This window comes from Panicum virgatum, chromosome 1K (assembly GCF_016808335.1).
Source record: "Panicum virgatum strain AP13 chromosome 1K, P.virgatum_v5, whole genome shotgun sequence".
Classification (NCBI taxonomy): Eukaryota; Viridiplantae; Streptophyta; class Magnoliopsida; order Poales; family Poaceae; genus Panicum; species Panicum virgatum.
The window spans coordinates 14620476-14626475 of NC_053136.1; positions in this window are offsets into that span (position 1 = coordinate 14620476).

Sequence of the window (6000 nt, forward strand, 5' to 3'; positions counted from 1 at the left end):
GTGGCGCTGGCGGGTGGGCCTGAGGCGCGGTGAGGGAGAGGCTGGGTCGGGCCGGACTGGGCTGAGCGCGCGCTGAGGTGTAGTCGGGCCGGGATGATGCGGGAGCTGGGCCGCGGTTTTGGATGTTGGGCCGCTGTGCCCACAGGCTGGGTTGAGGGAGTTGGGCCTAAACCGGGTTTGGTTTCTTTTCTAAACCCTTCCTTTCCTATTTCTAAACTACACCCAAACTAAATTGAATTCAAATTCAAATTTGAATTCAATCCTAGCACTCAATCAAATAAAAGAGATGCTCCGGCATGAATGCAACACAAAATTTTTAAACTTATGATAAAATTTTAATTACTTGCTAAACAAAAATTTAGATTAAATGCCAACTAAACACAATAAACCTTAGAAAATTAAATAAAGCCCATTAAATTTATTAATAAATGCTGAAATTTAAATTAGGGTGTTACATACCCTACCCCCTTAAAGAAATCTCGTCCCCGAGATTTAGCTGGGCTGGCTAGCAAAGAGATCTGGATATGTCTTCATCAGCTCATCTTCTCGCTCCCAAGTAGCCTCAGCTTCACTGTGTTGACTCCGCTGAACTCTGCACATCTTGATGCGCTTGTTCCGAGTAACCCTTTCTGATGTCTCCAGAATCTTCACCGGATGCTCAGTATAAGTCAGATCTTCCTGGACATCTACTCCATCCAGTGGTGCCTGTTCCTCGGGTACTCGCAAACACCTCTTCAGCTGAGATATATGGAAGACATCATGAACTCCTGAGAGGCTGAGAGGTAACTCCAGGCGATAAGCAACTTCGCCTTTCCGCTCTAGCACCTTGAATGGCCCCACATACCGAGGTGCTAACTTCCCTTTGACATTGAATCTGCGGATTCCCCTCATCGGAGACACCTTCAGGTACACATAATCACCAACACTGAAGGTCAGGTCTCTCCGCTTGCCATCAGCATAGCTCTTCTGTCTGCTCTGTGCAATCCTCAGATTTTCTCGCACAGCCTGAACCATCTGCTCTGCATCATCTATGATCTCAGGGCCGAAGAGCTGCTTTTGACCAATCTGATCCCAATAGAGAGGAGTCCTGCACTTTTTGCCATACAATGCCTCAAAGGGAGACTTCTTCAAACTGGCCTGGTAGCTGTTGTTGTATGAGAACTCAGCATATGACAGGCACTTATCCCAACTAGTACCATACTGAATAGCACAAGCTCTCAGCATATCCTCCAACACTTGGTTGGTTCTCTCTGTCTGCCCATCTGTCTGAGGGTGATAAGCCGTACTGAAACGCAGCTTCGTATCCAACGAGTCATGGAGCTGCTCCCAGAAACGAGAGTGAACTGAGACCCTCTGTCAGATATAATCTTCTTCGGCACACCATGCAAACAGACAATCCGAGAGATGTACAACTCCGCAAGTCTGGCACCGGAGTAAGTAGTGTTCACTGGAATGAAGTGAGCAACCTTCGTCAATCGATCCACTACTACCCATATAGAGTTGTACCCTTTCTGAGTACGAGGCAATCCAACAATGAAGTCCATAGTGATTTCCTCCCATTTCCACTCTGGAATCTTCAAAGGCTGTAATAGACCTGCTGGCCTCTGATGCTCAGCCTTGACACGCTGACAAGTGTCACAAATAGCCACGTACTCTGCCACTGAACGCTTCATCCCATACCACCAGAAGCGTTCCTTCAGATCATAATACATCTTCGTGCTGCCCGGATGGATAGAGTAAGCTGTATCATGGGCCTCACTCAGAATCAATTTCCGGAGATCCTTCACATCTGGCACACAGATCCGGTTCTTGTACCACAAAGTACCCTGATCATCCTCTCTGAAATGAGGAGCCTTGCCCTTCTTGAGCAACTCATGAATCTCCTGCAGCTTCTCATCATCTTTCTGATGCTGCTTGATCTCTGACTCTAGAGTCGGTACTGCCTCAAACGCTGCACTGGAGGTATGATGCAAGAAGCCCAGACTCAACTGCTCGAACTCCTCGCACAACTCTGGAGGCATCTGGAAAGCCACGGCCATGTTGACATAACTTCTCCTGCTCAGAGCATCTGGTACAACATTGGCCTTGCCCGGATGATAGTGAATCTCCAGGTCATAGTCCTTGACCAACTCTAACCATCTTCTCTGCCGCATATTCAGCTCATTCTGCGTGAAAATGTACTTGAGGCTCTTGTGATCAGTGTAGATATCACACCGCTGCCCATACAAGTAATGCCTCCAAATCTTCAGAGCATGCACAACTGCGGCTAACTCAAGATCATGAGTGGGATAATTCAGCTCATGCCGACGTAACTGCCGTGAAGCATAAGCAATCACTCCGCCCTCCTGCATCAGAACACACCCAAGACCATCCTTCGAAGCATCACAATATACCGTGAACCTCTTCGTCTGGTCTGGCAGAGTCAGGACTGGCGCCGTGGTCAACCTCTTCTTCAGCTCATCAAAGGCCCTCTGACGCTCATCAGTCCACACGAAAGCCACATTTTTCTCCAGCAAAGAAGTCAAAGGCTTCGCGATCTTGGAGAAATTCTCAATGAACCTCCGATAATATCCAGCTAAGCCCAAGAAAGACCTGACTTCCTTTACTGTCTGCGGGGTCTCCCACTCTAGCACATCCTTCACCTTGCTCGGATCAACAGCAATGCCCCCCTGAGAGATAACATGACCGAGGAATGGAACCTCGTCAATCCAGAACTCGCACTTGCTGAACTTGGCATACAGCTGATGCTCTCTCAATCTCTGCAATACGAGTCTCAGATGCTCCTCATGCTCTTCTTCGGTCTTGGAGAAGATCAGAATATCATCAATGAAAATCACCACAAAGACATCCAGATAATCCATGAAGACCATGTTCATCAGATGCATGAAGTAAGCCGGGGCATTAGTCAAGCCGAAGGACATGACTGTATACTCATATAGCCCATACTTGCAGGTGAATGCCGTCTTCGGAATATCCCCAGGACGAATCCTCAGCTGAAAATAACCCGAACGAAGATCAATCTTCGAGAATATATGAGCACCTCGAAGCAGATCGAAGAGATCCTCAATACGGGGCAGTGGATGCTTGTTCTTGATAGTGACTGCATTCAGCTCCCGATAATCCACACACATCCTCTTCGAGCCATCCTTCTTATCTACTAGCAGCAATGGAAAAGCCCAAGGAGAGAAGCTGCGACGGATATAGCCCTTGGCTAGCAACTCATCAATAGTTTTCTTGACTTCCTCATGCTCTATAGGTGCCATATGGTAGGGCCGCTTTGCAATAGGAGCTATGCTAGGCAAGAGATCAATACAAAACTCAATGGCGCGTTCAGGCGGCATACCTGGCAGATCATCCGGAAAGACATCCGGGAATTCAGACACCACGCGAATACCGTCCGTGGGTCTAGCCTCCATCTGATGAAGAAATCCAGAAGGCTCTGAAGCACTGACTGTCACCTCTTGGCCATCAGATGCCGATAAGTGAACTGTCCGCTGAGCACAATCAATACGGACTCCCCATCTGGTAAGGGTCTCCATGCCCAAAATCACATCTATCCCCGAGGAGTCAATAACTATCAAGCCAGTGCGGAACTCTACCCCCTTTATGACAATACTAACTCTGGAGCATATAGAACATGTACGAATCTGACCCCCAGGTGAGGTAACTACCATAGCTGTCCTCATACAAGAAACCGGTATACCATGCTGCTCGGCAAATGACTTGGAAATGAAAGAATGGGTAGCATCGGTATCGAAAAGCACTGTAGCGGGGTGAGAGTTGACCATGAACGTACCAATAACCACGTTAGGAGCCTCGGCCACTGACTCGGCCGTCACGTGGTTCACTCGAGCCTGTGCTGGCGCCCTGGGCTGAGCTGGGCGCCCCTGCTGTCCCGCCTGCGCCTTCCGGGGGCAAGTGTTGGCGTAGTGCCCCGGCTGGCCGCAGTGATAGCAGACGCGTGCAAGTGTCGAAGCCTGCTGTCCGGTAGGAGCTGCCGGACGTGGAGCCTGCGGTGCTGGCGGAGCTGGTGGAGCAGCACGAGCCGGAGGTGCTGGTAACCTCGGGCCCTGACCTGCCTGCTGCTGCTGTCGAGGCGGGTACTGCTGCGGCCTCTGCTGGTACGGCTGGGGAGGCCGGTACTGAGGCTGCTGGTACTGCTGAGGCTGCTGGAGTCGAGGACGAGTGTTGCTGCCGGAAGCAACGGGGACAATCTTCCTCTTCTTGTCCTCCATCTCCAGGTGCTTGCGCTCAGTGTTGAGCGCGCTGTCAACCAGATGGTTGAAGTCGTCGAAGCGGAGGTTGAGCAGCGCGTACTGGAGATAGTCCTCAAGACCCTCCATGAAGTGCTCCTGCTTCTTGCGGTCATCCGCAACATCGGCAGGGGCATAGCGAGCCAGCTGAAGAAAGCGATCACGATACTCCGTGACCGACATAGTCCCCTGAATTGACAAAGACAGATAGATATCGAAAGATTAACTCAAGATTCATAAGAATAGAACAAGGGGCATTAACTCAAAGGAAACCGCTGAATGATTATATTTAAGATTACCTGCTTCAGTGCAAGGAACTCCTTCTGCTTCATCTTCATAACGCCCGCGGGGACGTTGTGGCTGCGGAAACGCTCCCTGAACTGGAGCCAAGTAAGAGACTCGCGGTCGTGAACTGGGTGGGACTCCCACCAGTCCAAAGCTGCCCCTCGCAGCTGTCCTGCTGCGTACAAGACGCGCTCACGATCATCGCACTGGGCGATGTCCAGCTGACGCTCCACTGCACGGAGCCAGTCGTCGGCCTGAAGAGGGTCGGACGTGTGAGAAATCGTCGGCGGGTGACCTCTCAGAAACTCAGCACGCCTGTCGCGAGGCTGCGGCGGTGGAGGAGGCAGAGGCTGAGTGTGAGCCTGCTGAAGAGCCTGAACAGTGTTGTTCAGGGTAGCCATCATCTGCATCTGGAGCTGGAAGTACTGCTCCGGAGTCAACGGCGGCGGCATCGGGATCCCGGTCCCCTGGGTGTTCTGGCCCTGGTTGTTCTGCCCCTGCTGGTCAGAACCACGCCTGGTGTTCACCATCTGATTTTGGACAAAAGATTTCACGAGTAAGGATATTGTAGGAATAAATTCAGATGGATATGATAACTCTTTGAGGAAAAAGACTCAGCCATGATAAAGTAGACAGGGTAGAGTTGACTGTTTTACCCCCAACGATCTAACTCATTTTATTAATTAGTTAACTTTAACATCTGAGTGATTTTCTTTAAACAAATCTAAACTACTAAGCTATGCAATCAGTCAAAAATCCAAATCAAACATGTAGCATAATAACAAGCAGACAATTTTCACAACTTAGCCGAGTTTAGCAAAAGACTCGACTAACACAATGCGTCGCAGAACGTGCTATCATATTATTATAAAAGGGTCACCTAACTAATATTCATGGTGGTCAGATGACTAATTCAGGCCAAATCTACGAAAACTATTCTTCAGAGAGAGAAATCAAGGCCAGAAGGGTAAAAGTCATAGAAGTCAAGGGGTATAATAGTAAAATAGTTTCAGCAGGCAAGGATTGGAGAGAAGAAGTCCTAAAACTCGACCAGTTCTATCTAGGCTTCGTCCTACAGTCGATACGGCTCTGATACCACTCTGTAACACCCGGTTTATAAAAGAACATAAACCGAGCAATCATATACGTGCCAGGATCAAGTCACACGTATATACAATAGAATGAACAGTATATCATAGCACATATCATGTAAAAAGATATAATAAATCGAAATACGAATGTTATTTATTACATTAATGACAAAATGTCTGATACAGCAGAAGCGAAGTACAAATACGAAAAAGACTCTCCGAAGCTGAAGCAGGGCGCCACAGGGACGTCGACTGGGAGACGAACGCCTAGAAGTCCTCGTAGTCCTGGTAGCGCTGGACGAACTCCCTCGTGTCGGCAGGAACTGAGCAGCAGTAGCGTAGCCAAGAGGAAAAAGTAGAGAAGAGGCAAG